The sequence below is a fragment of the Myodes glareolus genome, chromosome 16 (genome assembly GCF_982192425.1).
Source record: "Myodes glareolus chromosome 16, mMyoGla1.1, whole genome shotgun sequence".
In the NCBI taxonomy this organism is placed as follows: domain Eukaryota; kingdom Metazoa; phylum Chordata; class Mammalia; order Rodentia; family Cricetidae; genus Myodes; species Myodes glareolus.
The window spans coordinates 10913006-10936377 of NC_142041.1; positions in this window are offsets into that span (position 1 = coordinate 10913006).

Sequence of the window (23372 nt, forward strand, 5' to 3'; positions counted from 1 at the left end):
GAAATAAATTGAAATGGATAAAATCATCCAGGTACAGGCAGTGAAAGAATTAATTTCATTAAATTAATGACCATACTCCCCAACACAATATAATGCAGTTCCTTTTAAAATCCCAACAACTATTTTTTTAAAGATTTATTTATTTATTTATTATGTATACAACATTCTGCCTCCATGTATGCCCGCACGCCAGAAGAGTGCGCTAGATCTCATTACAAATGGTTGTGATCCACCATGTGGTTGCTGGGAATTGAACTCAGGACCTCTGAAGAGCAGCCAGTGCTCTCAACCACTGAGCCATCTCTCCAGCCCCCCAACAACTATTTTTACAAGCATAGAAAAAGATCCGAAACTTCACTGAGTCACTAAAGACCCTAGATTCTTTCCTTCTTTCTTTCTTTCTTTCTTTCTTTCTTTCTTTCTTTCTTTCTTTCTTTCTTCCTTCCCTCCCTCCCTCCCTCCCTCCCTCCCTCCCTCCCTCCCTCCCTTCTTTCTTTCTTTCTTTCTTTCTTTCTTTCTTTCTTTCTTTATTTCTTCTTTTTTGATTTTCGAGACAGGGTTTCTCTGTAGCTTTGGAGCCTGTCCTGGAACTAGCTCTTGTAGACCAGGCTGGCCTTGAACTCACAGAGATCTGCCTGCCTCTGTCTCCTAAGTGCTGGGATTAAAGGTGTGCACCACCACTGCCTTGTGAGCCTAGATTCTTAATACAATTTTATGAAAAATAATACAGCTGCAGACATCATATTTTCTGATTTCAAACTGTATCATAAGGCTATGGTAATCAAAAGTACAAGGTCCTGAGCATAAAAGTAGACAGTAGACCAATAAAATAGAGAACCAATAAAATAAAGAAGTAAATGTTTATACATATGGTAAACCAATTTTAAGAAGGACTATGAATTTACAATGAAGAAAGGATGTAGGATTGATTCCCTTCTATATGCTGTGAATACTATTGGTTAATAAAGAAACTGTGTTGGGCCTACACAGGGAATAGAGGTAGGTGGGAAAAACTAAACTGAATGCTGGAAGAAAGGAGGCGGAGTCAGAGAGAAGCCATGTAGCCCCACTGGAGACAGATGCTGGGACTTTAACCGGTAAGTTGCAGCCAAGTGGTGATACACAGATTAATAGAAATGGGTTAAATTAATATGTAAGAGTTAGCAAATAAGAATCTAGAGCTAATAGGCTAAGCAGTAATTTAATTAATACAGTTTCTGTGTGATAATTTTGGGGCTGAGCTGCCGGGAGGCTGGAAAACCAACATGCGGCCTCGTTACAACAAAAAGAAAGTCTGTGCAATAAATTATGTCATGAAAACTGAATATCCACATGTAAAAATATGAAGGTGTACCCTCGTCTCACGACTTTACATGGAGAACAGTTTAACATAGTTTAGAGACTTGGTGCAAGTTCTGAAACTTGGAACTCCTAGATGTAAATGCAGCAAAGCTTCTTGGCAATGACTTTTAATATGACACCAAAAGTATAGCCAACAAAAACAAGTGCAAGAAAGCAGAACTACAGCAAGTTTAAAACTGTGTGCTTAGAAAGGAAATATTAGCGCTGGAGAGATGCCTTGGTGCTTAAGAGTACTGACAGTTTGTTCTGATGACTCAGGTTCAATCCCAGCATCCACATGGCAGCTCACAACTGTCTGGGACTCCAATTCCAGGAGATCTGACTCTCTCACACAAGCATACATGCAGGCAAAACACCAAAGCACATAAACGAAAAATAAATGATAAATTTAAAAAGATAATTAAAAAGTAAAAAGGCCTAACTTAACATTAGTACAGTCATGACAGGCTGCAGACTAACAATACTGGAACTAGGCCTCAATAACCTAAAAGGCCACAGATTGGAAACCAATAAGAATTGAGACAAACAAGTACTAGATGCTCTAGAGCATTAAGAATAGTTAACATAATCTGTATATAGACTGCCAATTTCCTTGCAGCAACGCCAGTATCAATCCCTGTTTGACAAAGCTTCTGCAACCTTACTCCTGCCCAATCAGAAGTTTAACCCCCATCTAAATTCAGAATTCCTGTATTCCCCCACCTCCCCATAAGCTCACAATAATGAGATCTCGTGCCCTCTTGAGGAAGAGAACTGGTCAGTCATCCTCAACAACTTAGACCACGAAACCCAGTATGGACAAGTTCAAAAGAACCACATATTTGGGTGCCCAGCATTTCCAGGGCATAAATTTCAAATTCATTTCCCATCCTTCACTCCTTAAAAACCCTGCTTCAACTAAACTCAAGGCTCCATGATCCAACAGCTGGAGAGACCACGCTTGAGTGTGCAAGAAAGGCTCTTTGCTTCTGCCTGTGAACTCCTACTCTTGGTGGTCTCTGGGGAGCTCATGGCGCCCAACAAAAGAAAGACAGGAAAAGTCAACAAATTGAGAGGGTAACAAATTGCACTGGTTCATTTTAGCTGCCAACTTGACACAACCTACAATCTCCTGGGAAGAGTCTTACTGAGAAATTATCTCAGTCAGCTTGGTCTGTGGTCACATCTATAGGGGATTGTCTTGATTGTAAATTGACATAGGAAGACCCACCCTATATTGTGGGCATGTACAAGAGTAGAGAAGTCTAGCCAAGTACCAAGCAAGCTGGTGAGTGTACCAGTGTTCACTCTTCTGTGCTCTTGACTGTGGATATGGCATGACTGTCATGAGTTCCCAACATCATGACTTCCCCATATGATTGGCTGTAACCAAGAATTTTTTTGCTAACTATCTTGGGCCTACACAGGGAATAGAGGTAGGTGGGAAAAACTAAACTGAATGCTGGAAGAAAGGAGGTGGAGTCAGAGAGAAGCCATGTAGCCCTGCTGGAGGATTATGTGTGGATGTGTTAACATGTGGAGGTACCCAGAGAAGCCAGAGGAGAGCCTTGGATATCCTAGAGTTGGAGCTACAAATTATTGTGCGCCACTAACATGGTGCTAAGAGTAGAACTTGGGCCCTCTGCAAGAGCAACAAATGCTTTTAATCACCTTAATCACGGACCCATTTCTCCATCCCATTAGAATTCTTTCTTTCTCTCTTTCTTTCTTTCTTTCTTTCTTTCTTTCTTTCTCTCTCTCTCTCTCTCTCTTTCTTTCTTTCTCTCTTTCTTCCTTCCTTCCTTCCTTCCTTCCTTCCTTTCTTTCTTTCTTCTTCTCCTCCTCCTCTTCTTTTTTTTTTAAAGATTTATTTATTTATTATGTATACAACATTCTGCCTCCATGTATGCCTGCAGGCCAGAAGAGGGCACTAGATCTCGTTACAGATGGTTGTGAGCCACCATGTGGTTGCTGGGAATCGAACTCAGGTCCTCTGGAAGAACAGTCAATGCTCTTAACCACTGAGCCATCTCTCCAGCCCTCCTCCTCCTCTTCTTGTCAAAGTATTTCATCATAGAACAGAAATGAAAGTAAAATAGTGGCCTGCATGACAGGAGAAAATATTTACAAAACACATATTTGAGGAGAAGTTAAAACCCAATATTTATCAGGATTTACATGATTCAATCACAAAATATCCTAAAACCAGGCAAAGCACCTAAATAGACATTTCTCTGAAGAAGATATAGAGATTGCCAAAAGATATCTGAAATACTATTCAACACCATTAGCCACCAGAGAAAGAAATGAGTTTCAAATTGTGGTGAGATATTACACTACACCTATGAGAATCATTCCTATAAAAAAAAGATAAGTGATCACAAACATTGGAGACCCTGTGGGGAAGAGTCCCTATACAACAGTGATATGAATGGAAACAATGCCTTCATAATAAGTATGTTTATATGAGTAACATAATATGAGTAACCATGATATGTATTGTATATCTATATGAATGCACAGGACTTCTTGAGAAGCTGAGAATATAACTACTGTATGGTATAGCAATGCTATATCTGGGCAAGTCTCCTAGAGGAATGAAGAACTACTCTCTAAGAGATATCTGTATTCTCTCACCTTCTCTACTGCGTTGCTCACCATAGCCAAAGTAGAGAAAAGTCTAAGTTTCCACCGATGGCTAATTAAGGGAGGAAATGGAATATTGTTCAGTCACTAAAGCGTCATTTGCTGTTTAGAACAATATCAACAAAACTGAAGGGCATTATGCTGTGTGCAGCTAGGTTTAAGGAAGACAATATATGCATGGTATACACTTGAAAACTAAAAAGTCTGACTCATAGAAGCAATGAGTAGAAAAGAGATAACCAGAGGCCAAGGAGACAGGGAATAGAGAGATGTGGACCAAAGGGCACACAAAGTAATATTTTGGGAAACTGATAGAGAACACGGGCAATGATTTTCAGATTACAAAAAGCAAGCCTAGATATTCATACATATCTAGGGCTCCTCTAACTCCCATGTTCTTCTGGGTAAGCAGGGATCTCTCCTAGGGACTTTGTCTCATGTGGTGGCAGAGAGGCCTTTAGAAGTTAGTAGACAACGGTATCCCAACTACTCAACACCTATGGTTCTTATACAACCAGAATAGCTCACACTGGCAGCTGAGTTAAGCTCTTATCATTTTAAGCCGACCTTCAGAAATGAGGTCAGAGTATGCAGTGTGTCGCTTTGATGTTCTAGTCTCATTTCATGCAGTCCACTGTTTGTTCAGGAAAGGGTTAAGGACCGGAGAGTGGATCGGACACACAGCCTCAGTATTGGTAGAGGCAGTCCATAACAGCAGAAAGACTTGGTCCCTGCTGCGGTACTCACAGTCTTGTCTGATTACTTGACAAATGCAGAAGTACCCTATTCTAGCTCACGTGTAAGTAGACATAAGTGTAAGATATGTCGTTCCTTTGAGGGTGCACTGGGTGTTCCAATGGGCAGATTGGTGGTGGAAACTCCTCTTTGAGAGGTGAAGAAAGATGACTCTTTCCATTCTGCAGCCAGACCTGGACTGACCTGTTCTTGAAGTTCAGCTCCTTTCAGGGACAGCTAATTGCCATTTATAGAACTACTCACTCGCAAAAGAGCAAGGGGTTGCTTTGTTTTAAAGGTGTTTGTTTTATTCATCTGCTCCGCTAGCCTTTATCAAACCTCTGCTTGCTAGAGTAATCCTGAAAAACACCCCTAGGGCTTGCTGATCCCAACCAAACCTCTCGCTGGATGTCTTCCAGTGCTGGCTCATGCTGTTTGAAAATTTGGCACAAGATCTAGAGCCCGTAGCAGCTCACACAGTGTTCACATTTGCTATCTTTGTGAAATGATGTAACCACTGCTATATTATTGGTAGATCAAAAGTTTTTAAATCTAATGCCACGTAAGGACATTGGGAAAGATGACCGACTGGTGAGAATGTACAAAACTAAAACCAAAGTTTAGTCCAAATGGGCCATGATTGAAATACAAACACACACACACACACACACACACACACACACGCACACACACGCATGCACGCACACACACTAGCATTGTGTATTGATAGACAAGCAGAGAAAAAGCATTACCCCAGCCTTAGATGATGAATTAAAAGTGAAGCAGGCCAAAGGATTTAGAGAAAAGAATGGAGTATAATGACGAAGAGATTAAGTAGATCCTTTTTATTCAGAGATGGATTTCTTAGACCACTATATCTATATCACTCAAATACTGTTTCCCCTCTAAACCATATCTCCCACAAGGAGCTAAGGTAAGATGCTGATTTGGGGTGACTAGGTGCCTTCAAGGCCTGGGTCCAACTCTCATGTACATAAACCTGTCAGCTGGCACTACCACAAATTCCTACACTAAGTGATGGGTGCTTGGCAGCTTTTTGAGGGATCAGAACTGTGCTTGACCAATGTGAAAAGGAAGATTCTAGGGGATGGGTCCAAGCCTGTGAGACAAGGACTTAGAGAAGAAAGAAAGAAGGAAAGAAGGAAGGATGGAAGAAGAAAGAAAAAAAGAAAAAAGGAAGGAAGGAAGGAAGGAAGGAAGGACCAGGAACCAGGTTGGTGGCTGGAGAGATAGCTCAGTGGTTAAGAACACTCGATATTCTTCTAGAGGACCCAGGTTTGATTCTTAGCACCCATAAGGCAGCTATCTCTCAACTGTTTGTAACACCAGTTCTAGGGATTCAACAACACCCTTCTGGACTCCGTAGGCACAAGGTGCATGGACATGCTGGACTATTCACTTAAGTAAAATGCTCATACACATAAAAACCAGAAAGCAAACTAGACTTTTCAAGATTTTCCTTAAAAATATTTCAGCATTCCTATGTCAAATTTATCAGAAAATATGCAAGTTATATGTGAAGGTCATATTATAATCCCTCAGAATTTCTAAGATACATTGTTAAATATAAAAACAGCAATGAACTCACTTGAATAGTCTGACAACTGTAGGCATATAAGAAAAAAATCACAGTTTTTTAATTTATTTTTCTTATTTTTGTTAGTTATTTATTTGAGAATTTCATGATATATCTGGGTTATATTCACCCTCCTCTTCAGTTACCTCCTCGATCCACTGCCTTCCCACTCACCTAAAATTTTGTCTTTAAAAAAATCCTGTCAAGTCAAAATTATACTGCCCATGTTACTCTTGGATGTGTGACCTTCCACTGGAATATGTTGCCCTACCAGGGGCTAAAGTTTTAAAGAAAGCTCACTCTTCATCTCCTAGCAGTAATCAAATGTCAGTAGCTCTGCAGCTAGCAGTGGATCTTCAGTGCCTCTCCTCTCTCTACTGGGATTTGGTTTGGCTTGGATTTGCAAATGTCCCATGCATGCGCCCACTAGAGCTATCAGCTCCTATGCACATCTGCCCAAGTGCAGCTCCAAAATACTGTTTCTTTGTAGTTACCCACCTCCTTTCTGCGCCCCTCTTCTGAAATGATTCCTGAGCCTTCGGAGGAGGTGGCGTGATGTAGACTACCCACTCAGGGCTGAACATTCTACCGTCTCCATTCTCTGCATCTTGACCAGCATGGGTCTGTTAATTGACATCGACTGCAAATAGAAGCCTATCTGATGAGAGTTGGGGGTGCATGGGTCTGTAGGTGTAATGTTAAGTCATTGTGAGTGGATCTAATGCATGTCGCTCAGCAGAATAATAGTAGGCTCTCCCCTAGGGCTTGTGACCAGATGTTCTCATACTGATGATAATCATGCCAGATATGATATCTGTTTCATGGGAAGGACTGTAGATTCAATCACAAAAAAATCATTTCCATAACATCTGTGCCACTATTGTGCCAGTGGGCATATCTTCCCAAGCCAGTCATTACTGGAGTTCACACGGCTCACACCTATGAAGATTAAGGATTACTTTTCTCCTTCAGTAATGTGCTTGGCACTTTCTAGCACCATAAAAGTAGGAATGGAGTTTCCGGGTCAGCACAAGCTTGGTTTCTCCATATTATATGATTCAAGTATGATGGATCTTCAGCAACATGGTTTTACTGTCTTACGTTCCTCTTCTCTTGCTGGGAGAGAACATCATGACTAAGGCAGGTTACAAAAGGAAGCATTTAATTGGGCTAATGGTTTCAGGTGTTAGAGTCCATGGTGGTGCACTAAAGGTATGGTGGCAAGAATGGTTGAGAGTTCACATCTTGATCTGCAAACAGGAGCCATAGAAAGGGACACTGAGAATGCAGCAAGATGTTTGAGACCTCAAAGCCTGTCCCCAGGGAAACATCTCCTCCAACAAGGCCACACCTCCTAATCTTTCTCAAAAGTTTGACCAGTCAGGAAACAAGTATTCAAACATATGAATCTATGGGGCCATTATCATTCAAGCCACCATAGTAACCCAGAGTACTGACAATAGACTGTAATGTTTGGATCTATGTGAACTCAGCTGTTAACAACTCCAAGAAGAGATTTTTCCCTGGCGGTGGGCTTTTTGTTAGCCTGTGATATCTAGTAGGGACAATCACACGTCATGATGTGGTAAGTTCATTTTAATTCTTTTTATACCTGTTCATGCATATATTTTTTGAGCCAAATTGTTTTATTACTTTATGAAATTGTGGAGGGAAGGGTGGTATGTTAGTTTTTATCAACTTGACACAAACTTAGACCTATCTGGAAGGAGGAAATCTCAATGAAGGAGTTTTCCTATGGGCATATTTTGGGGGCATTTTCTTGATTAATTATTGTTATGGAGTACCCAGTTCATTGTGGTTGGTGCCAATTCTGGCCAGATAGTCCTGGTTATATAAAGAAGTGATCTGAGCAAAACACGAGGAGCAAGTCAGTAAGCAGTATTCGTCCATGGTTCCTGACTCTGTTTATGCTCAGTTTCCTGTCATGACTTCCTGTAGTGGTGAATTGTGACTGGGACATTCATACATATATTTTAAGAAGCTTCTACTATAGTAAGTTTTGTATGATCTTTTCTGTTATTTATTCTTTTCTTTTGTCTTGATTAGTCTTGGTTGTCAACTTAACTACATCTGTAACCAATTAAAATCCAAAGTGCTGGGTGCCCCCTTGAGGGGTTTTCTTCATTTGAAGAAGGAAGACCCACCATAAATCTGGGTCACTCTTCTGTTGGCAGCCCAAAGAAAACACGGAGAAAGAGAACTTTGCTTTTTGCCTGCTTACTTTCATTCTTGCTGGCAAGTTCATCTATGCTGTTGCTACACCCGTTATCAATCCAGCTTCTCCAGAATTCCGGCATAGACTGAAGATCAGCAGATCTCTAAAAATCCTCCAGAACCCCAGCAGCAGATTGCAAATGCGGAGACATCCAGCCTTGTGCACTGAACAACTATTTGGTGTTCAGCCTTTCCACTGTGAGACAGACATTGCTGGACTACCCAGACCAGATCCTGTAAGCAAGTCTAGGAACACCCTCCTCCCCCATAGCTACATTTATTCTATCAGTTCTGTTCCGTAGGAACCCTGACTAAGTACACCGATATTCCATTCCCTGCTGGTAGGCTATGCTTAGGAGGTTGAGGCAGGAGGATCATAGGAATGGGCCAGAACGTACATTTGTGTCGGGAGAGGAAGACTGCTAGTGGCCTGCCTACTCTTGCTCTTGCACTACAAAGAAAGAGGAGATAACAGAGGGCAAGTGAAGAAAAAGTGGGAAGAGCAGCAAGAGAGGGAGGGCTGGGCTGCCCCTGGGTGACATCACACTGTCACAGCACATGGTACCTGGGGGATGGGGCCCAATCACTCCTCTTTAAACCCACTGCCCACACATCTCCAGCAAGGGATGCATGACAAAAGGTTTTCCCGAAGAAAGGACACAGTAAATAAATTTCAACATTCAAAAAGTCCTCAAAAGTTATAAACATTATTATGAAGCAGGCAGAACTAATGCTTTTTATTAGGTCCCCTGCTAACTATAGGCTTCATTGCAAAGTCATTGTCTGTTGTGATACCTTATGATGTTTTAAAGCTAATAAAAACCTTGCCCTATGTCCCAGAGGCTGCATTACTGCTGTTCATAACACAGTATCCCAGCTAACATCAACTCTGGCTTTCAGGAAGGCAGAGTTGCAGAACTATTTAGCCGCATGCCTAGGCTCAGGGTCTCTCCTGAGGTTGCAGTCATCAAAAGGACAGACTGGGGCTGAGGAGTCCTGTGTGGATTCACTTGTAGAGTTCATTGCTGGGGTTCAATTGTGTGGTTTTCTTCATGGTCTCTGTAGCACTTGGCTTCCCCTGTAATGAGGCACCGGAGTGTGTGTGTGTGTGTGTGTGTGTGTGTGTGTGTGTGTGTGTTTGAGAGAGAGAGAGAGAGAGAGAGAGAGAGACAGAGAGAGAGACAGAGAGGGACAAAGACAGACAGAGAGACAGACAGAGGCAGAAAGATAGAAACAGAGATAGAGAGACACACACACAGAGAGACAGAGAGATGCAAATGTACTGTGACATCTGGCAAAAGCCTAATCTCAGAGGGACATCTATCTCTATATTCTGTCCTTTAGAAATAGGCCTGGTGGCTTACACCCATAATCCCAGCACTTCAGAGGCTAAGGCAGGAGCACTGTTGGGAATAAGGCCAACCTGGGCTACAGCATGTGTTCCAGGTCACATTGGGCTATAGTATGAGGCCCTGCAATCAAAACCAAAATAGCAACAAGAGAAAGAGGTCAGATGTTTTAGCCTTCTTCCAGAAAGTGTCGGAGCCAGAGGGCTGACTTGGAGGCTGTCTTACCCAAAGACTGCACACTGGGCGATAGAATGGGTAGTCCGCATTCACTTTTCCGTTCCTCCACTTTGATATTCTTATGATTCCCATCTCTCTGTGTCCGTTTTTTTCATCTTTAGAAAGTAACAATAGGTCACTGACCACAGGGGGTTAATAATAGACACGCTTGAAATCCCTCGGAGGACTGGGTAAGCCTCGCAGAAGTCAGAGTGGTTATTGATGGGGTTTTTCTAACACCGCACATTTCTGAGCATTGTGGAGACGGCACGGGAACTTTCTGAGCTGGTTCGTACACTGGGAAATCCATCTTAAACATGTTATCTGTTTGAGGCGGCACCAAAAGACAAAGTAAATGCTTCAGTATCAGTAATGACACAGTCACAAATGTGGATTCAGGCAGAGTGGCACTGTCTCCTCAAAGCCCAGGCCTGAGTGGAAAGGAGATGCAGGACCGGGTGAGCCAGCATTCCTCCATGGGGAGACTTACAACCCCAGAGCAGCAGCCCTGATCTACTCTTCAGGAACCCACCCTATTCCTGAGAGCAAAATAGGGTACGGGGGACCTCTCAACTTTGCCCTTTAGAAAGACTATATTTGAGAACTGTCCACTTTAGTACAAGGTTACAGAATTCCAATCGGACTGAAGTCAAAGTAAATATGCCCCCTCAAGCCATTATTGATCTTAGGGGACAGCTCTGCCTCCTCACTAGAGCCAAAACACCCATGCCACTGCCAGTAAAGAAAACTCATGACTCACAAAAGAGCTCCTCCTGATGATTACACGGTAGTCACTGCACCCCGGACCTTCGTGATGTCCACTGTCCTATGCACCCTATAGATGATGTAATGTTACAGCAAGGAGACGGTAGTTTAAAGTTACATCATATGTGACCAAGTAATGCTCTGAGCCCAGAGAGTCTGACTTCAAATCTCACGGTCTTTACAACCATGTTAAGAGCTGAGAAGAAACCTGAGTTTTGAAATTATTAGAAAGGTGTTTGTAAGCAAACGCATGTGATGTTTCTTTTCAAACTCTTGACTACATTCTTAGTAACAATGAGGTGAGGAGAGATTATCCCATGAGTAGACCGTCACTGCCCTGGGTCCTCTCGTTCCCTAGCCTATCCCAGGGCACAGCCTCTCGGACAAGAAGGGAAAGGCAGAAGACAATGAATCCTAGACTTTGGGTCCAGGGCTCTCCGAGAAGCAGTCTATCTCTCATGAAACTGTCAGAAGCTTACTTCTGATTGTCTAGAAACACAGGGTCCAATTGCCAAGGTCCAGTACTAAAATGCTGAAGATACTGGGAAACCAAAAGCTCCGTCTAATTTTCAACCAGCATTCCTGGTGAAATGCTGCAAAGACCTGATCTGAAGTGCACTCGGTGAAATTCTTGGCACGCAGAGGTTAAGGGAAGGTGGAGTGGTGCTTTTCTTCTTATCCCAAGTTTTCCTTGAGCAGAAATGGGATCGAGGTGTCAAATCTGAAGAGCTTTGGAGACGGGACTGTGAGGGGGCCACCAGGTGCCTCTGTCTGCTGTCTTCCAGCTGAGAACACGGTGAGGCACCACAACCAGTGATTTAAGACTTGGAGACCAGCATGTAGGAGAGCAGAAGTGGACTCTAAGCTGACCTCACACGGAAACATCAACTCAAAATGGATGAAGACTTTTAAGGTCTAAAACTGAAAAACCACTGGAAAAAAGAGTAGAGAAGAAGCTTTTGGTAGTGGCTTTGGTAAACACAGACACACACACAGACACACACACAGATACACACACACACACACACACACACGTGTTCTTAGAAACTCATAACAAAAGAGAAAAAAGAGTTAGGGGTGGTGGATACTGCACTGAATTATAAAGCTCTATACAACAAAGCAAAAAGGATTCAAAGATTAAAGAGGTAATCTAAAGAATGAGAGGAAGTATTTGGAAATCCTACTTCTGAAAAAGGAGTAATGCTCTAAATATATCAGGAATGCAAACAACTTAGAAGGAAGAAAATAGAGAGTTTTCTAGACATGGTGGAACATGTTATAACTCTATAGATATGGTGCAACATGCTACGACTCTATAGCTATGGTGGAACAAGCTACGACTCTATAGACATGGTGGAACATGCTATGACTGCATAGATGTGGTAGAACATGCTATGACTCTATAGGCAGGGTGGAACATGCTATGACTCTATAGGCATGGTAGAACATGTTATAACTTTACAGACGTGATGAAACATGTTATAACTCTATCGACATGGTGGAGCATGTTAAAAATTTATAGATATGGTGGAACATGCTATAACTCTATAGACATGGTGGAACATGCTGTAAGTCTAGTGGTTGGGCAGCATAGAAAGTTAAATTTGAGGCTAACTTGGGCTACAATAGTGTCAGACAGCATGATCTACATGAGAACCTATCTAAACAAACAAACAAACAAACAAACACATAAATAAATATGACAATAAGGAACCCAAGTAGAAATTGAACAATGTTCCTGAAATGCAGAGTTCTCAAAGAAGACCTACAAAGAGCCAACTATACGGACAAGGGCTCAGTAATAACTTTCATCAAGCAAACACCACAAAACTACATATAGGAAGGGCCCTCTCAAAAAGAGAATGGTGATTCTGGTGCGTGTGTTGAGAAAGGGGACTCTCGCATATTCTTGGGAAGATGAGGTGACAGAATAGACCTGTGACAGAGAATGGTATAGAGAGCAGTGCTGTGGTCCAGCAATCTCCCTTCTGGGTATGTATCCAAAGGAAATGCGGTCAGCATGTCAAGGAGACGGCTGCACATTCCTCCCTTCATGTTAGCGTTGCTCACACCATCAAAGATAAGGAGACAATATAAATGCACATCAATGGATGGCTAGGCAAAGGCAGTGCGGCATGTAGACACAATGGAAGCCTGAAAAAAGGACTTTCTGCTCATTGACTAAGCCAGGAATCAAAAGATTAACATGGCATGAGCTTACTTTACACTGATACCTGACAGAGGCCCTAGCTATTCTAGTACAACATGCTTGCCAACTGATGACTCCCTCTGCCCTGTAGTTACCTGTTCTGGGCACAATACCCCAGAGCTCCCAGTCACAGGGTCTGTTCGCCTCATACTTAAGTTACCCCGGCTAGTGGCTTGAATCCAGTGCTGACAAAGTGAGTTTGTGTAAGCTGTAGCTCCACGAAGAAAGACCCAGAAGCTTGCTCGCGGTGTTGCTGTCATCTGCAAAACTTTGACCATCACAAGGAAAGGTGAACCTAAAATCAACTGATCAACCGTGAGCTGCCAGACAGAAGGTGAGAATGAATGGTTGCTGTACATTAAAGTAGATAAGCACAGCTGCCAGAGGCTGCGAGACTAATTTAATATTAATATTTATCATCGATGCCCATGTAAACATTAATTATTTCAGAATAATTATTTCTTCCCATTCAAATGCCCACAATTCACCATGAAATAGCTCATGCTAGCCCTGGGTACTTTCTTTGCTTTGCTCGCCAGCTTGCTCTGCCATCTGTTTGTAACTTCTGAGTGCTGAGATCACAGTCAGGTGGTCATGACCATGCAGATTTTATGTAGATTCTGAGAATCTCAACTCCAGTCCTTATGCATACGTGCAAGTACTTCACCTACCAAGTGATCTCCTCATCCCCAGGGTGGTGTTTTTAAAGCCTTATAGCAAGGGGGAGTAGAACCACAACAAAGGGACATAGGATTGTACTGATATTTGGGTACACTCATTTCAAATAAGAAACAAGGCAATTCCCTGCTGTGCTAGCTACCACAATATCTGCACCCTGAACCCAGTTCTGTGACTCACTCTCAGAAGGCACCCTGGCTTTTGGAAATGCTCACTGAGGTCTAAATGTTAAGGAGTGATGTAAAGATAAGAGGAAACAACGCTGTAGCAGACAAAAGGTGGTATCTTAATGGAGCTGTGTAGTTAGGGTTCCTCTCTCCTCTTGCATGGGTAGGGCTGTGAGGCAGAAGTGAGGCAACTGTGTAAAATTTTAGGTTATGAAAGAAACCTCAGGATCATAAAGATCCTATCTTCAGAGTCCAGGGTCAAGCTCACTCATACGCTCACTGTGTCTCCAAACAGTACTTCTAAACACCAAGACATTTGTTTACAGTTCAAAACTGAGACAAAAGGAAGGCATTTAGACATTTCTAGGATGGAAACACTGGACATCAAACTAACTTAAGGTAACCACAGGCAAGTACTCTCATCAAAGAGAAGGCCCCACATGCCATTTAATTAAAGACATAGCTGAATAAGCAAAATATATTGTCTATAGCTGTTTTATCTCTTGCCACGCTGGTGACAATTCTCACGAAATCTCAACCATCACAATGTTGAAAGCAGCTGTAAGAGGACAGATCAACACCCCTCTGTTTTCAGAGACATATGTAGGCTTGCTAACTCTTACTCTATAAATGCTTCAATATTGACAGGAGCTTTGGGAGATGCCTCTGGGATCGTGGTAATTGCTAGTAGGCGACTTTATTATATTTTTTTTAGCAACATTCCAAATTATTGTAAAAGGCTGATCCATTAATAAGTACACAATTTGAAAAAAGAGAAAGAGGTGAAAATAGGATAACTTGGGAAGAAGGGGTTTGTTCAGTTGGAGTGAAGGGGGGATGAAGGATAATGGGAGAGGAATGAGATCATAGTACCTTATGTGCGTGTGAAATTGTTATAGAATAAGAAATTAAAATACAAGTAAAATCTCTCCTATTTTGTAAACCGTAGTGGACAAATCAAAGGACCAAATGCAGTAGATCACAGACACAAACATTTACCATGATATTCATGATTTCACACCCGAAACGGTTTGTCTGAGATGTCACTGATAGCCAATCACAGACTAAACACCAGGACTTGGCTATACTCACACTCTTTCCCTAATTCGTGCCTTTTATGTTTACTGCATTGTTTCTACCGAAGCTTGCCTGAAACACAGACCTTAAGAAGTAAGTAAGTTTAAGTATGTAATTTGATGAGCTCAGCCTAGCATGCTGATCTAGTGAAATTTAACCCCCAAACGGTTTAAGCATCTGGCCAAGGCACATGCTGTTCTTCTTGGTTTCTCAACTGATTCTAGCCACAAGGCAGTTCAAGGAAGGACAACATGAATGTTCTCATACTTTGGTCTCCATTTCACATTGGTATATGCTTTTCTGGTGACAGGCTAAGTTCTACAAAAGATCTGAAGAATAAATTCCAAAGAAACCATTGGTTGTGCACTGCCAGGTTATTGCCTGAACTGACAATATTATTTTTTGATTTGTTCCAATCCCTTCTTAGAAATTCAAATTTCATACATTAGACTTACAAGTGGGTGAATTCATGAGTGATATCTATTAGAACAAAGACTTACCAGGAGTAAGGTGTGCATGTGTGTGCTAGATAGCTTATTGATGCCAAGAGTTTGGTAACTAAAGAGCTAGCTGTGTGGTTTCCAAAGTCAACATAGTCCTGTGTTACACACAGACCCTGATCCAAGATCAAGGCTGTTTACTGATAAGAGCAGACCTTGACCTGGGCTTAACAAGGTCTTTCCAAGGCAGAACATTGGCACCAGACTAAACTTAAATGTAGCTTTGATCCTTTGGGTACTCACTGTTTATATTACAGTGATTTTTTAGTTTTAGGCTTACAGTTCTAATCAGATGAAATGCCAAACCAAAGGACCCAGTAATGCTATACAGCTTAAGAATAAGAAACAAAACCGTTATGAACTGGTGGGGGCAAATGCTAGTTATGACAACTTCTAAAAAAAAGGCAAGTTTCTTTTTACAGAATTGCTCCTGTGCCCCCGTTTCTGTTAGGGATATCAATGTATTTGGTTAGAGGCTCAGCTTATGAGTAGGGCTAGAAAAGAATTAAACTGAGCTAATATTGATTTTGGATCTCTAAGAATCATGTAACTTCTAAACTGGGATTGTTGAACTCAGACCTGAAGGCAGAGGTCTGGGAGTATGCTATGGAGAAAGGTAGACAAGGTGCTATTCCTAGGGATGGCCCACAAGGACTTTAGAAGTAGAGATGCCTGCAAGGCTACTGAAGTTGTTTTTATTGATACAGATTTTCACCTTTCTTTACGGTCTGCCTTTAACAAAGGGAGATACCAAGAAAAAGAAGGCACATGTAGTTCATTTCTAAGGCTTTGTTTTTTTCAAGATAGAGGGCACATGAAAATCACAGAAATTTCCAAGTCCAGTATCTGTGTTATTCAAGTATGAGTATGAACCATATGTAAAGGACAACAAGACAGTGGTACATCAAATTGGTCAATAATGTTCATGAAAGTGAAGTCAGCTGGAAATGTTGAAGAATGCTGGGAAAGGCTTAGGACTCCTCAAGACATGGAGTGGAGCTGAGGAGCGATCTCATGCAGGAAGGAGAGGGAAAGAAGCTGGAGCCACATCTGGCCTACCAGCTCCACTTCCCTCTTCTTCTTCTCTTCCTCTCCTTCCCTTCTATCACCCACAACCACTGCGTCTGGGAACTGAGTGTGGTTAGCAGGTATAGACCTCCTCCCGTAATATTTATTATTTTCTCACTCTCAGAGCATATAATTAGCTGCTGTTCATTTCGAAAGCAAAGACAGAGTTCTGAGTTGCTTTTCCAGAGACACACAAGAATAAATAGCAGAAATAGGAATTATAGATCTTTCTCAGTCTTATTTATTATCTCAATCAATATTTATTCCACCAGGTTATACAGAACTGAGAAGAACATTTGCAATGGGAGTGAGGGGTACCACTGATTATTTGTTATGTAACAAGCTGACAGACATGTATTAGTGATTGTAAATGATAATCTCTACTTTTGAATTGCTAAAGAAAGAAGTAGGGATTACTTTGGCTGTATCATTTATTTTCCGTTAAAATTGGTTCTTGATCAGAATTAATTTTCTTTGGTGAGTTTGGATACTAGTTACTTTTTTATTGCTATGGTAAAATAGCACAACCAAAATCAACTCATAGGAGAAAAAGATTACTTTGAATTACAGTTCCAGAGGGAGAGTCCATGATAGCAGGGGAGGAATGACAGTGGTAGCTGGAGCAGAAGGCTGAGAGGCCACATCTGCACCACACACAGGAAGCAGAATCAGAGAAGGATGTGGGGTATGGCTATAAAACCTTAAATCCTGCCATAGATAGTAACATCTCCTCCAATAAGACACCCCCTAAAGGTTCCATAACCTCTCCAAACAGCACCCGAGGGAGCAAGGTTCACATGATCCTATAAGGAGCGTTGCTCGCTCAAGCTATAAATTTGTTAAACAAAACAGATTTTTTTTATTTTTTAGTAAAAAGTGGAGAAATCTGAAATAAATTGCAATGGAATATGGAGAAATATCCGTATCATTATTAATCAGTGAATAACGAGGCAGAGAGAGACACAACTATGGAAGTTCCAGAGTTGAGTTATTTGGAAACAAAGCCAATCAGATGTTAGTTACACCCAAAGACTAAATTTTTCTTTAACAGGAGGAAGAGTTTATTTGGGATTATGATTACAGAGAGATAAGAGTCTCACAACAGGGAGACAAGTGGCAGGCATCATGGCAAAATACCAGATTTTTTAAAAATATTATTATTTCATATATTACACTCTGACTGCAGTTTCCCCTCCTTCCTCTCCCCCAGTCTCTCCCCTCCCACCTCCCTTCCCTCACAGATTCAGCCCCTCTGCCTTCCCTCAGAAAAGCACAGGCCTCCCAGGGACATCCACCAAACATCTCGTAGCAAGTTACAATAAGACCACCACACCAAGGCTGGACACAATTAGGCTAAAGAGTCAGAGCAATCCCCGGCTTCCACTGTTAGGAATCCCACAAGAACACCAAACTACTCAGCTATAATATGCAGAGGACATAGGTCAGACCTCTACAGGCTTCCTGATTTCTGTGAGCTCTTATGAATGCTGGTCAGTTGATTCTGTGTGCTGTGTTCTTGTGATGTCCCTGACCACTCTGATTCCTCTGATCCAGAAATAAACTATCCTTTTATTTTCTTTTTGGTCATTCAAGACAGGGTTTCTCTGTAGCTTTTGGGCCTGTCCTGGAATCTGCTCTGTAGACCAGGCTGGACTTGAACTCACAGAGATCACCCTGCCTCTGCCTCCCAAGTGCTGGGATTGAAGACATGTACCACCACCTGGCTGAGAAGACCAGATCTTAACTGCACCACACATTCCTAAAATATTTGAAGATTAAAGATCACGATAATTTTGGATTTGATAATAATCATTTTAAAGATGTTGCTATGGCTGTTTCTGACAATGGACGACAGGAGTGGTAACCCTAGTGCCCAACCAGAAGAGCTGAGTGACTCATGGGCTTATCCAGAGCACCTTCAGGGAAAACTTGGGCACAGAAGGCATTGAGAAGCAAGAGAAAGAAAATGTGAAGATGTCAGAGAGTCATGAAAGTGCAAGGGTATATTATATATTTAAGAAGTCAAGAGCCAGGGGATTATGAAGTCAGTAAGAAAAAAATATGCTATCTTAAAGAGTTACAACGTGAAAAAAGTGTTAGGAATCATTGAATTTTTCATGCTTATGAGAAATGTATACTTATATAATAGGAATGATGTCGTAGGGATTATTAATATCACAAACAGATAAAGGATAATTTTGCCAGTTTGCAGAGAGGGAGAGAGAAAAGGAACACAAGAACCAAAAGTGAAAATAAAAATGGAATAAATGAAAACTTTAGAATATCAAGGAAGAAATTAGCAGAAGCAACAACAGGAGAACATAGATGAGTTCGTGGGCAGGGTGTCACTGGACAGGCCAGCAGTCGTTCGTTCTTACCTCTTAGAAGGCTTACCTTTCTGCAAGGTGGGTCAGGAAGACAAGGTACCAAAGGTCCCCAGCTAGTAAATGAGCTACGGTATCAGGGCCATGCCTGTGTCCAAAGCTTAGCCTCTACTATCGCTATTTTGCATCAATAAAAGTTAACTTTTTTTGCTTTTTTTTTTCTTTTTGAGACAGGGTTTCTCTGTGTAGACCTGGCTGTCCTTGAATACAGAGATCTGCCAGCCTCTGCCTCCCAGCAACAGTTAACATTTAAAAGAATATTTTTGTTACTTTAATTTTTGTTACATTCATGTGTTTATTTGTGTATGTTGAGATGGGATGTGTTCTTGGGACCAAGTGCACCAACAGTCAGAGGCTAACTTGTGGAGCTGGCTCTCTCCTTCCACTATGTGGGGTCCAGGAATCAAACTCAGTTTGTCAGGCCTGGTGGTAGGTGCTTTTGCTCACTGAATCACCTCACTAATCTGAAATTTTTACTGTACAGTTCAAAGAAACAAATTTTGAGGTGTTGGGGAGCCGTTTCAGCAGTTAAGAGGATGGTGCTTTACCCCAGCACCCACAGAAAATGGCTCAGACCTGCCTGTAACCGCCACTCCGGGGAATCTAACACTTTTTTTTTCTGGCCCTGTGGGCACTGAACACACACACAAAACCTAAAAAGTATCTTTTAAAAACTTTCTGCATAGGCAAAATATCACTTCAAAATTCTTTTGTGGTTCTCAACATACCTTGTCCATATTCAAATCGCAAAGAAGCTTCTTAAACCAGGAGAGGTAAACAGCTCAAGCAGCTCCAGGAAGCTCCTGAAACTGACCAGACTCACTAGCCCCCTCTCTCCATGGGTAAACAGTAAAGGTGACCGAGAGTCACTCTGACACAAGCCAGCATACAGAGGAGATTCTGACATCAGACGAGATGCCTGGAAATGGTTTAGACAAACTGAGGCACTTGGAATGGATAAACTCCAACCCCTTGAGCTGCCTGCAGCCCATGCAGGGTGCTTTAGGATTCCAGCATTTGTGAGCTGTCACCTACGTTGAGGTGGGGTCTGTGATACAGCTAGGTTTGAGTCATTTCTCTTCCTGTAAATAACCCCTCACCCAAATTTCTGTAAGACATCCCGATAAAACTCATTGTTTCACCAACTTGGTCTTTGATGGTATCTGTACCTTGGTCTGTCATGGTGTCCTTATTCGGGGTCTTAGACACGTATGTTGTGTTTCCCCAGAAAAAGTATATATATCTTTCTTCCATTTTCATGTGCTCTGTGTACATATTCGTACAACTTATATTCCACATATTCGAAAGAACACAGGACATTTGTCTTCCTGGGTTTATCTGAAGTTGTGTAACACACTACCCATCACTTTCTTCATTTTCTTGCAGATGATGTAATTTTATTCCTCTTCATGGCTGTAAGTTTTGGTTGAAGGCTTGCTAGACTTTAAGCTGAACTCAAGAGCAGCAAATATGAGTTAAAGCTGTCATCTCAGGGCTAAACAGCAAGACTGGCAAAAACAAGCAAGCGACCAATCAAAGAAACAGGTGATCTATACATGCTACAGGCTATGCAGTATAGTAGGAGGTGGGCAATAACTAACTGTTCATCATACCATTAGATTCGGTCAGTGAATAATAACAATAAAATAATGGCGATGATGACCTTATTTTTCACTGTACATTTTCTTCATTTCTTATTATTGTCTAGTGATAAGAATATAATATTTTTATATTAATTGTGCAAATCACATGAAGTTTACTTCCCTATGAAACCACCATCTAATAATACCAATGAATAATCATTGCCTCAATTTCATTTAGGAGATTAAAAATTGTGATTTTATCATTTCATCTATTTTCTATAGCTGGCATTCTCCTGTGAAGTACAGCCTGGGGAACAGTCTGCCATGTTACTCACACAAACAAGTCTGACTGGAGAGGAAAAACAATTGCATATTGCATACTTCCCTCGACATAGTCATTGTCAACACAGAGCTGGTTTCAAGGTCACTTCAGATGGTGGCTGAGGTCTCAGTGACTTGAGAGTCAGGGTGGACTTACATTCTGTAAGCCAGTGTATTTAGCTGACTGTATCTTGCCGATCTTAACTGGTGCCAAGGTAAGTGTTGGGAGAGGCATCAACCCGATCTTGGGCCCTTTAGCTATGACTCTATTGGTCTTAGAAAGTTTCCATACTGTTGGAGACAAGAAAATCTAAGCTTACATTGTGTTTTTGTGGCAAGTCTGGAATCGGTCATTTACTCAAAAATTCTCAGCTGAGTTTCGGTGAAGAACGACAATTGAGATCAAAATTTGGTTCAAACCAGTAAACATTAAAAAAAAAAAGACTCACCAAACTAAATTGCATTCCTAAGGCAACTTTGCTTTCTTTGCTTTTATCATGGATTCCAAAATCACTGAGCAAAGTGCTTTAAGGATACCCTGTTCTTCCACAGCCACCGTGGATTCTAACACCCTGCAAGCCGTTGAGTTTGGGCAGCCTTAGGCTTTAGGGTTTGGAAAAGCAGTAGTGGTTCTGAAAACTTTTCATTGACTCCATATGTGAATGCTACTTTCTACCAGCTATCCCACACATGTAACTAGATTGTGTGTGCGTGTGTGTGCGTGTGTGTGCACGCGTGTGCGCTGTTGTTGTTAGGGGCTGAACTAGGCCTTTGTATGTGCTAGACAGGCACTTTATGATGTTGTACATCTCCCCGTGAAAATGTTTTCAGTAAGACTTGCCAAATTTTCTCCTTTGTAATTGTTTTTATTGAGCTACACATTTTTCTCCACTTGCCTCCCTTCCCAGAAAACTAACTTACAAAGACAAGAACAGTCCAACCTGTATTTCCCTAAATTAACTTACTATTTCTCAATGGAGTGTATTATTTGTCTGCCTTTAAATCTGTCCCAGCATCTTTAGGCACAGTGTGAGTGCTCAAATTTGTGTAGTAGAAGCAGAACTGAAGGACTGTGTTTTCACCTTCCAGTTTTACTAAAATTGTATGTATTTAAGGTGCACATGTGACATTTTGAAGATACACACGGTTGCAATGATTACCGCTGTCAAGGAAATTAGTTTACTGCCTTATACAAACCTGGCGGTGAAGCACAGAGATCCACTCAGAAGTTTTCAAGCATACACTTAGTGTTATATTGTCCTTCAGAGCTCATTCACCCAACAGTCTGTGCAGATGATCCCATCTCCCTGTCACATCCTGCCCTGTAATAGCTGTTCTGTTGTTACAACGAGCTCATGTTCTTCATCCCCCCATATATAACATGTGCAGTGTTTGTCTTTGGCTTCTTTCTTTTAGCACAGCATCTCCCAGCTTTGACCATGTTATCAACTGTGCCAAGGGTTCTTTCTTTCTAAAGGCTAATAGTCCATCTAACATACACATCAGCTTATGGTCGTCTCTCGTAGGACACTTAGGTTTATCCTCCATCTTGGCCATTAGAAACACACTGCATTAAATGCGGGGAAGACAATAGGTACTGCCCTATTTCCTTTAGCCACATGCTGGGTAACGGCAACTGAAGAGCCCAAGAACTCTTTTCTACAATGGCTGAACGAAGCAACAGTGTTGATAGCCTCCTTCTGAAGACAAGGAAATTGGAACCTAAGAGTTGATGACAGTAGTTAATCTTGGTTATTGACTTCACCAGGTTGAGATGTGCAGGAAGCTGGCAAAGTCCCATCCTGAGTGTGTCTGTGAGAAGATTTACAGACAACTGTTGTGTGTGGGTTAGTGAAGTGACTCGCCCAAAAGGCACCAGCCGATAAGCTTTTAGAAGGCTGGAGGGAATAGAAAGGCACTTAATTCTTCCAAAGTGGGCCTAGTTTCTCTCTTGCCACTGCCCACAGACGTCCGTCTAGAGTCATCCTTTGAATGTAGACTTACACTGACTCCTCAGGAGGCTTCCAGACTTTCAGACTGGTCTATGGTTGCATCCCTGGCTTCTCTTGTTTCTCGGAAGGATCCTAATACATTGGTGGTGCGAGGAATCGAGGATGTTCAACTCCCGTGCCCATCCCCACTGATTCTGCAGTTCTGCCACTCAAGTCTGCTACTGGACTTGGTGATTATAAATTTGCGTCATTATCTAGTTTTGAGAGACACAGATCAAAGTAACTGACTAGTGAAAATTGATGGCTGCAAAGGTGTAAGAGAACCAAGAACTGAAACCCAAGAAACAGAATATAGACAAACTGGAAGGGATCTAATAGGACTTTTACAAAGGAAAGAATACGACATTTTATGACGGTTCATTTAAATGGAAAACGAGGAAACTGAACACAGTGAGGCGCTTACACGGTTTCCAAGGAGAAGGATCTGCAAGCAATTCACTCAAGTGATGTTCGCACTGAAAAGAGCCCAGGGCACACGGCCGTGACAGC